This window comes from Gnatocerus cornutus, unplaced genomic scaffold (assembly GCF_029298725.1).
Source record: "Gnatocerus cornutus isolate USDA-ARS CGAHR unplaced genomic scaffold, icGnaCorn1.1 Chromosome81, whole genome shotgun sequence".
NCBI lineage: Eukaryota > Metazoa > Arthropoda > Insecta > Coleoptera > Tenebrionidae > Gnatocerus > Gnatocerus cornutus.
The window spans coordinates 360,901-371,378 of record NW_028275372.1 but is presented as its reverse complement, the minus strand read 5'-3'; the positions used below and the strand labels follow the sequence as shown (position 1 = coordinate 371,378).

Genomic DNA, 10,478 nt, shown 5'->3' with positions numbered 1-10,478 from the left:
TTCTATCGACTAGAGGCTCTTTACCTTGGAGACCTGCTGCGGATATGGGTACGAACCGGCGCGACGCCTCCACGTGGCCCTCTCCCGGATTTTCAAGGTCCGAGGGGAAGATCCGGACACCGCCGCAACTGCGGTGCTCTTCGCGTTCCAAACCATATCTCCCTGCTAGAGGATTCCATGGAACTCGAACGCTCATGCAGAAAAGAAAACTCTTCCCGGATCTCCCGACGGCGTCTCCGGGTCCTTTTGGGTTGCCCCGACGAACTCTCTTTCGAGGGCCCGAATTATAAACGGTTCCGCTGCCGGGTTCCGGAATAGGAACCGGATTCCCTTTCGCCCATCGGGTGTGTGCACAATTCCGTACGTTTCCGTCAACAATTGCGAATTGCGACCAACGACAAAAAATCTACACCACATCAACATCGGCTTTCGCCTAGGGCTTAGGATCGACTGACTCGTGTGCAACGGCTGTTCACACGAAACCCTTCTCCACGTCAGTCCTCCAGGGCCTCGCTGGAGTATTTGCTACTACCACCAAGATCTGCACCGACGGCGGCTCCAGACGGCCTCACGGCCAGTCCTTCTGCGCTCACCGCCGCGACCCTCCTACTCGTCAGGGCTTCATGGCCGGTTAATTTAATAACCTGACCGCACATGCCTCTGACGGCCGAGTATAAGCACGACGCTTCAGCGCCATCCATTTTCAGGGCTAGTAACTTCGGCAGGTGAGTTGTTACACACTCCTTGGCGGATTCCGACTTCCATGGCCACCGTCCTGATGTCTTAAGTTACCAACGCCTTTCATGGTATCCCATAAGCGTCGATTTAGGCGCTTTAACTCGGCGTTTGGTTCATCCCACAGCGCCAGTTCTGCTTACCAAAAATGGCCCACTTGGCACTCTGATTCGAGTCTCGCGGCTTCAATAGTTCGAGCAAGCCGGAGATCTCACCCATTTAAAGTTTGAGAATAGGTTGAGGCCGTTTCGACCCCAATGCCTCTAATCATTCGCTTTACCGGATGAAACTCGTATGCTATGAGCGCCAGCTATCCTGAGGGAAACTTCGGAGGGAACCAGCTACTAGATGGTTCGATTAGTCTTTCGCCCCTATACCCAGTTCCGACGATCGATTTGCACGTCAGAATCGCTACGGACCTCCATCAGGGTTTCCCCTGACTTCGTCCTGACCAGGCATAGTTCACCATCTTTCGGGTCCCAGCGTGTACGCTCTTGGTGCGCCTCTTCTCGCAATGAGAACGAGACGCCCCGGGAGTGCGGGGCGGCAGCCGTAACGACCGCCCATCCTCCCTTGGTCCGCGCAAGGCGGACCTTCACTTTCATTGCGCCTTTAGGTTTAGTTAAATCCCAATGACTCGCGCACATGCTAGACTCCTTGGTCCGTGTTTCAAGACGGGTCCTGAAAGTACCCAAAGCTATAGCGTCGCAGATCGGCGTTTCAACGAGGTCTGTCCGAGAACACCTCAGCGAACAGCCACCCGGGGACGGGACCGGCACCAGGTCCGATCACCATCACGACGGGCGCGCTTGCCGAAGGTCGGACGCTAACTGTGTAGCGGCCCCGCGCCATCTGTATACCGTCGAGCGAGCCGATCGGGAAACACCACGGGTTCATTCGGCGAACGGCGAACCGTCCGAACGAGCTCCACCGCGGGCCTTAGACCGGCACTCAACGGATCGCGACGTCCTACAGGGGGAGAAGTGCACGCGTTCGACGGCAGATCGACAAAACGAAAGGTGCAAACGACGCGTACGCCATCTGTCACACGATCGTCCAGCGCCGCCATCGAGTCACGCTGAATCTCCCCTTTCGACCTTTCGGGTTTCTCAGGTTTACCCCTGAACGGTTTCACGTACTATTGAACTCTCTCTTCAAAGTTCTTTTCAACTTTCCCTCACGGTACTTGTTCGCTATCGGTCTCGTGGTCATATTTAGCCTTAGATGGAGTTTACCACCCACTTAGGGCTGCACTCTCAAGCAACCCGACTCTGAGGAGAGATCCTCCCGTTATCGGCAGCGGTCGCTACGGGCCTGGCACCCTCTATGGGCTGTGGCCCCGTTCAAGATGGACTTGGACGCGCCGCACGATCTCGGGATGACGGATCCTCCCTAACACCACATTTCCCGGCGTCCGGTTTCGGCCGCGGGATTCGGTGCTGGGCTTCTCCCTGTTCGCTCGCCGCTACTGAGGGAATCCTAGTTAGTTTCTTTTCCTCCGCTTAGTAATATGCTTAAATTCAGCGGGTAGTCTCACCTGCTCTGAGGTCGCATATGAAAAATAAAAATTTTTCATTCGGTCATTTCGACGATCACGACACGTCTCCCATTCCTTGCTATACGTGTTCGTCATTTTTCTTTTTAAAAAATGGCTAAGTTTACAGAAACGCTTACGATCTGACGTCTGTCGCGATTTGCATTACACGTCTCGGACACGACGACCGTCTATAACGTTCTCAACCTTAAAACGCCATTTTTTTTTTTAAATGACGACATGTTGAAGAAATAGGACGTGCTACGCCGAAAGACCAGCCAACAACTACAACAAGTAGTAGTTGGTCGCTTTCGCGTCTTAAGATGTCGCGCAAATTTACTCGCTGCACGAGAAACGCACACAAACACACGATTCTACGACACACCACGCAAGAACATGTGCCGACGTAAACACTTTCGTATTTATGATTCGCAAGGTGGACGTCCGACGGACTTTGTAAAAAAAAAATACAAAGCATACCCGTCCCGTCCTTTTTGACGAAAAAACACGCTCGAGTAAACGTCTCGGCACACGTTCGAGGCGTGCGTCGTTATATCGTGACGTAAGTGACGATCACGTACATTAATGAGTACCTATTCGACGCGTCGCAACACATCCAACACGCTCCGACGTTTTCGTCCGAAAACGAAAACCGAGCAGTCTTTGAAATTGACACGACCCTCAGCCAGGAGTGGTCCGGGAACATTATATCCGAGGACCGCAATGTGCGTTCGAAATGTCGATGTTCATGTGTCCTGCAGTTCACAAGTTGACGCGCAATTAGCTGCGTTCTTCATCGACCCACGAGCCAAGTGATCCACCGTTCAGGGTAATCTTTTTAAAATTTAAACGCTCGTTCCACAAGAACCCCGATCATGCCGATCGTCCAGCTGTCTATACACGTCTTGCAAAAATTTTTGCGTACGTGCGTACATCCGAAACGAAAATGATCTTCGTGGTTCCGAAACGTGCCACGTCTAAAATTTCGGTGTTGTGGTATGGATATTTATGATTCTCGCTCTTAATTGTCTTTCGTCCGTACTTTCTCGTCTGAAAGGGAACGCGATCGTCGGTCTCAGTTTTACGCGTACGAAAAAATTAAAAAAAATATTAACCCAAACACAAATTTGTATCCGCGCACCGAAAAAGAAGCACTTTTCTTTTTCACGCGGTCTCCGCTTTTACACGCAAAGTACGAGCATGTATGTGTGAAGATGGGACATGTTCGATACGATTTTAATTAGGAATTTGCCAATTTCCTTTTTCTCAGCAATAATTTTAATAAATAATGCTGCTTTCTCTCATAAACTACATTTTCGGTAGTTTTCCTTTATTGTGTCTTTCATTTAGTGTGCGTGTGTCAAGCACTTTAAAAAGTGTGACGAAGAGACGGTTTTTGATCGATCGGAATCAACACATCATTACATCATCGTACTCGTTATGAAAAAGCGAATTAGTATCCGCCGTAAGCGAAAAGAGATTTTCGCGGGCGGTCTTTGTGTTCGTGTTTCAATTTTCTTTCTATATTTTTTCGTCGCCAAACCGAAGACAGATCGTGAATTTTGACGAAAAAATCTATAGACGTGCCAGACTGAGCGTCTAACATAAAATCCTCAAGTTTACCGTTCTATATCGTGACTTAATGACGATTGACGGTGTATATAATTTTGAAATGGTGCAGTCGTACGCTCCGTAAAGAGAATTTTACCGTTTCTAACGAAATCACTTTACCACATCTACCAAAAACATTAAAAAAGCAAGGTGTGATGTGTGTGTGATCGCTCGTTTAACGGCGCTTTCAAAAAACTCTTTGAAGCGTCTAACGACGAACATCATTCACGCGAATCGTAAAATCGGGAGCGTTTCTCGCCGGTCCCGTAGCCGGGCGTAAATCATTTAAAACCCACGGAGTCGTAACCTAATTCGACACCTGCGATTTTCTTCTTTCTCGACTACTCTGCTACATCCTCTCCGTGTGTCCGAAAAAAGAGGACTTCTAACGTCTTTCGACTTTCGCGGTGGAGTTCACAACTTTCCGCGATCCGGTCGAAAAACCGAAAGCGTCCCTCCTTTTTTCCATCATTGGAAAAGATCGAGAGATAGTACAAAAAAAATCAAAAAATCTAGGTACCCGAAGAAACAGCCGTATGCCCGAGCGAATTCGGTTTTTCTCGTTCAAAAAAGGTGAAAAACTCGATCGCAAGGACCGGCGCTGCGGGCCAGCGTAACGCTATTGTTTTTCCGAATATGTACGATTCGTAGTTCAAAACGTCGTACACACGGTGTTTCAAAAAGAAACAAGCAACGGCACGACAAAAGATCGTGCCGTCGACTCCATGTCATCGACGACGGTGTTGTAAAAACATAAAGTGTACATCGACACGATCAAATAAAAATGCATAATAATAAATTATACATATGTCAAAATTCGTGTGTACGAGGACACGTTAATGATCCTTCCGCAGGTTCACCTACGGAAACCTTGTTACGACTTTTACTTCCTCTAAATGATCAAGTTTGGTCATCTTCCCAGCGACATCGACGACGTCGAAACGCCATCGCGTACCGGTCCGAAGACCTCACTAAATCATTCAATCGGTAGTAGCGACGGGCGGTGTGTACAAAGGGCAGGGACGTAATCAACGCGAGCTTATGACTCACGCTTACTGGGAATTCCTCGTTCATGGGGAACAATTGCAAGCCCCAATCCCTAGCACGAAGGAGGTTCAGCGGGTTACCCGGACCGCTCGGTCAGGGAGGACACGCTGATTCCTTCAGTGTAGCGCGCGTGCGGCCCAGAACATCTAAGGGCATCACAGACCTGTTATTGCTCAATCTCGTGCGGCTAGAAGCCGCCTGTCCCTCTAAGAAGAATTGTTTGTACGCCGACAGTAAAAACCGCGCACGACCACCGGGCGAACCCAGGATCGACGGGCCTTTGGGATGTCGAAATACGCCTATTTAGCAGGCTAGAGTCTCGTTCGTTATCGGAATTAACCAGACAAATCGCTCCACCAACTAAGAACGGCCATGCACCACCACCCACCGAATCAAGAAAGAGCTCTCAATCTGTCAATCCTTCCGGTGTCCGGGCCTGGTGAGGTTTCCCGTGTTGAGTCAAATTAAGCCGCAGGCTCCACTCCTGGTGGTGCCCTTCCGTCAATTCCTTTAAGTTTCAGCTTTGCAACCATACTTCCCCCGGAACCCAAAAGCTTTGGTTTCCCGGAAGCTGCCCGCCGAGTCATCGGAAGAACGTCGGCGGATCGCTAGCTGGCATCGTTTATGGTTAGAACTAGGGCGGTATCTGATCGCCTTCGAACCTCTAACTTTCGTTCTTGATCAATGAAAGCGTTTTTGGCAAATGCTTTCGCTTCTGTCCGTCTTGCGACGATCCAAGAATTTCACCTCTAACGTCGCAATACGAATGCCCCCATCCGTTCCTATTAATCATTACCTCGGGGTTCCGAAAACCAACAAAATAGAACCGAGGTCCTATTCCATTATTCCATGCACACAGTATTCAGGCGAAGTTTTAGCCTGCTTTAAGCACTCTAATTTGTTCAAAGTAAACGTGCCGGCCCACCTCGACACTCAATGAAGAGCACCGCGGCGGGATTGAGTTGGGCCGCCCTCTCGAGCTAAGCCCACCGGCAGGACGTCCCGCGGCACGCCAGTTGACACCGCGAACGATGAACCGGCGGCGCGGGACACAGATTCGACTACGAGCTTTTTAACCGCAACAACTTTAATATACGCTATTGGAGCTGGAATTACCGCGGCTGCTGGCACCAGACTTGCCCTCCAATTGATCCTCGTTAAAGGGTTTAGAGTGTACTCATTCCGATTACGGGGCCTCGGATGAGTCCCGTATCGTTATTTTTCGTCACTACCTCCCCGTGCCGGGAGTGGGTAATTTGCGCGCCTGCTGCCTTCCTTGGATGTGGTAGCCGTTTCTCAGGCTCCCTCTCCGGAATCGAACCCTGATTCCCCGTTACCCGTTACAACCATGGTAGGCGCAGAACCTACCATCGACAGTTGATAAGGCAGACATTTGAAAGATGCGTCGCCGGTGCGAGACCGTGCGATCAGCGTAAAGTTATTCAGAGTCACCAAGTTGTACGATGACGGAGACCGCCACCGATTGGTTTTGATCTAATAAAAGCGCTCCTTCCGTTTCCGGTTGGAGCTCTGTTTGCATGTATTAGCTCTAGAATTACCACAGTTATCCAAGTAAATGTGGGTACGATCTAAGGAACCATAACTGATTTAATGAGCCTTTCGCGGTTTCACCTTAATTTGGCTTGTACTGAGACATGCATGGCTTAATCTTTGAGACAAGCATATGACTACTGGCAGGATCAACCAGGGAACTGCGTTCTTGTTTTAAAATAAGAGAGTTTTAGTCTTTCTTTCCTTCTAGTCATATAAGCTACAATAATCGTAGAATTTCGGAAAGACACCTGCTGCTCTTATAAAAAACTGAACACTTTCCTATTATTGTTTTGAAGAAAGTGTGCGTGTCTGCGAAACGAAAACCTCGTAAGAAGAGACGTAACGCCACGCGATCTTTCTGGATGGAAAATTTTTCGACATTTTTTTCACATCATCCTTGATTGAATCTCCTGCAACAATTTTATTCTTATTCATCCGTTCTAAGTTGTCGTCGTCGTCGAAATAAATAATTTGTACACACTTCGGGGTACACGTTTGTCAAAATTCATGAAATGCAACGTAACATTTTTACTTTAATAAATTTTTACAGTGCATTCAGATCGACTAAACGAACAACGACGGATGAATTGATTTATGGATTTTTATTTGTTGCGACTCATCGGAGGAGAGAGTGAAGAAAAAATAATCCAATATCATGGTTACGGAATAATTTTCTATGACTTTTTCATCCTTGTTTGAATCTTGCAACAATTAATTTTATTCATCCGTTCTAAGTTGTCGTCGTCGTCGAAATAAATAATTTGTACACATTTCGGTACACGTTTGTCAAAATTCATGAAATGCAAACGTAACATTTTACTTTAATAAATTTTTACAGTGCATTCAGATCGACTAAACGAACAACGACGGATGGATTACTTATTTTTGTTGCGACTCATCGGACGAAAAGTAGAAACATAATCCTCCATTGTAATATAGTTTTTACGGAAAATTTTTCTTTTATTTTATATCCTTGATTGAATGCTGCATTTTATCCGTCTTTTTTTCGTCAAAAACAGAGATCAATGCGATTCATCGGACGAAGAAATAATTTCCCAGTTCAAAATTTAGAGATTTTTGGGCACATCGACTTGAAATTTTATCGTAAAGAAAAAATATCGTCGTCGACAAGCAAAAGTTCAAACATTCTCCATACTCTTCGCTAGATTGAAAGCGACGGTTTATTGTGAGATTTCTCTTTAGAAATATTCACACGTTACGAGTTTATGAAATTTTATTTATTTCAAAATTCTCGCTCGGACTTTAGTGAGTTGACGCATTTGTTAATTTTTGGTCGTTCTGACACGAACACATAAAATCTTTGATTGCATTTGGACCGCTAACATAGAAACGCTCGCCGCATCCGCAATCTCGCTGTGCATGGTCAATGGCAAGATTTGTCATCCCTCAAACGATGGTGGGTCCACAGGGTACACATTCCGGCCATCGTCCCAACTACGGGTAAGTCGCGGTGTACGAGAGGTAACAAGATAATCGGACGCACATAAAATCACATTTCGATCGTACGCTTTTGTCCGCTGCTACATACCACCACTACTATCCCTATATATGCCAGCGCGGCAGCGTTCAGCTCTGAATCACTCGATGCGCGAAACGGTCGAAATCCCATAGCGCGCCGGCCGCTCGCTATGGGCGAGGGGTCGGGTAAATCGGTCTGATCGCTCGGTGCAAAAGTCCGTTTGGGTACTTAGAGACGGAATTTTAAAATTCTGATTTCGCAGATCAATTTCAAGGGTCATTAGGACTCGAATGCCGTTAACGGTGTTTTGAAAAAAATATTTTTTACGTTTTTACGGCATTTCGACCGAACACCTCAGTTCCGACTTCGGACTTAGAATAATTTTCATCAAAATTTCGAACGCCTCAGTTTCCAGAGGGTTTTAGATCCCGTTTAGTTAGGGGTTTGAAATTATCACAGCCACCCTTGTTTGGTGTTAGTTCGACCGTAACTTTTGTTCGTTTGCATTTAATTTCGATTTTTCTGGGACTTTTGGTCAATGTAAATTTATCAACCGCTACACTTCCGACTTCGGACTTAGACGAATGAGCGCCGAACGCTACAGTTTCGACTTCGGACTTAGAAAAATTTCGCTCGACCGCCACAGTTTCGAATTGGACTTAGAAAAATTTCGGTCGAACGCCTCAGTTTCGAATCGGACTTAGAAAAATTTTGGTCGACCGCTACAGTTTCGACTTCGGACTTAGAAAAATTTCGTTCGAACGCTACAGTTTCGACTTCGGACTTGGAAAAATTTCGCTCGACCGCCACAGTTCCAACATGAGACTTAGAAAAATTTTTATCAAAAATTCGAACACCTCAGTTTCGACTACGGACTTAGAAAAATTTCGCTCGACCGCCACAGTTCCTATTTCGGACTTAGAAAAATTTTCATCAAAATTTCGAACGCCTCAGTTTCCAGAGGGTTTTAGATCCCGTTTAATTAGAAGCTTGAAATTATAAAATCTACCTTCTATCGATGTTAGTTCGACCCAAACATTTGTTCGTTTGCATTTAATTTCGATTTTTCTCGTACTTTTGGTCAATGTAAATTTGTCAACCGCTACACTTCCGACTTCGGACTTAGACGAATGAGCGCCGAACGCTACAGTTTCGACTTCGGACTTAGAAAAATTTCGTTCGAACGCTACAGTTTCGACTTCGGACTTGGAAAAATTTCGCTCGACCGCCACAGTTCCAACATGAGACTTAGAAAAATTTTTATCAAAAATTCGAACACCTCAGTTTCGACTACGGACTTAGAAAAATTTCGCTCGACCGCCACAGTTCCTATTTCGGACTTAGAAAAATTTTCATCAAAATTTCGAACGCCTCAGTTTCCAGAGGGTTTTAGATCCCGTTTAATTAGGAGCTTGAAATTATAAAATCTACCTTCTATCGATGCTAGTTCGACCCAAACATTTGTTCGTTTGGATTTAATTTCGATTTTTCTCGGACTTTTGGTCAATGTAAATTTGTCAACCGCTACACTTCCGAGTTCGGACTTAGACGAATGAGCGCCGAACGCTACAGTTTCGACTTCGGACTTAGAAAAATTTTGTTCGAACGCTACAGTTTCGAATTGGACTTGGAAAAATTTCGGTCGAACGCCTCAGTTTCGAATCGGACTTAGAAAAATTTTGGTCGACCGCTACAGTTTCGACTTCGGACTTGGAAAAATTTCGATCGAACGCCACAGTTCCGACTTTTTTTCGAAACTGTAGCGTTCAGTCAAATTGCCGTAAAAACGTAAAAAACTTTTTTTACAAAACATGGTCGACAGCATTCGAGTCCTAATAATCCTTGAAATTGATCTGCGAAATCAGAATTTTAAAATTCCGTCTCTAAGTACCCAAACGGACTTTTGCACCGAGCGATCAGACCGTTTTACTCTACCCCTCGCCCATAGCGAGCGGCCGGCGCACTATGGGATTTCGATCGTTTCACGCATCGAGCGATTCAGAGCTGATCGCTGCCGCGGTGGCATATATAGGGAGTAGTGATGGTAAGTGGCAGCGATGACGGACAAGTACGCACGATGAATGGATTGACATGAAATCAAATGTGCGCGTCCGTACGATCTGTTACCTCTCGTACATCGCGACCCCGTTTAATGATATTATGCTAAATTAAAAATAAAAATACATCGATGAAATAAAAAGTGGTAAGTCTCTAGAAAGACAATATACCGCTGTGAATAAAAATTTCTCGATGAATAGCGAAATGTGAATTAGTCCGCCTGTAACGTGCATTTTGCGAACGAATTAGCTAATTCACCGCTAGTTAAAAAACGTGACCACCCAGTGCTCTTATCCAAAGTCGTCTGCAAATGAGATGAAATTAATAATCTTGACTCTAATGCAGACGACAAATTGAATTGAATAATTTACTTGAATAATGTGACGGATCTATAAAATAAAACACAAAGCCCGAAACACCAAGCAGTAAAAATCTCGATTATTGTTCCGCCCGTTGAAA

At 46.0% G+C, this 10,478-nt stretch overlaps 2 non-coding genes and 1 pseudogene across 2 annotated transcripts; all 3 read right to left on the bottom strand.

Annotated features, from left to right (window-relative positions):
• Positions 1-2,286, bottom strand: part of LOC148166708 (large subunit ribosomal RNA) — a 4,872-nt pseudogene extending 2,586 nt beyond the window's left edge.
• A 658-nt stretch (positions 2,287-2,944) lies between these two features.
• Positions 2,945-3,101, bottom strand: LOC148166707 (5.8S ribosomal RNA). The gene has a single exon (XR_015770998.1). It is a non-coding gene; the product is annotated as a 5.8S ribosomal RNA (ribosomal RNA).
• Positions 3,102-4,717: 1,616 nt separating this feature from the next.
• On the bottom strand, positions 4,718-6,638 carry LOC148166706 (small subunit ribosomal RNA). The gene has a single exon (XR_015770993.1). It is a non-coding gene; the product is annotated as a small subunit ribosomal RNA (ribosomal RNA).
• Between the last annotated feature and the right edge of the window lie 3,840 nt (positions 6,639-10,478).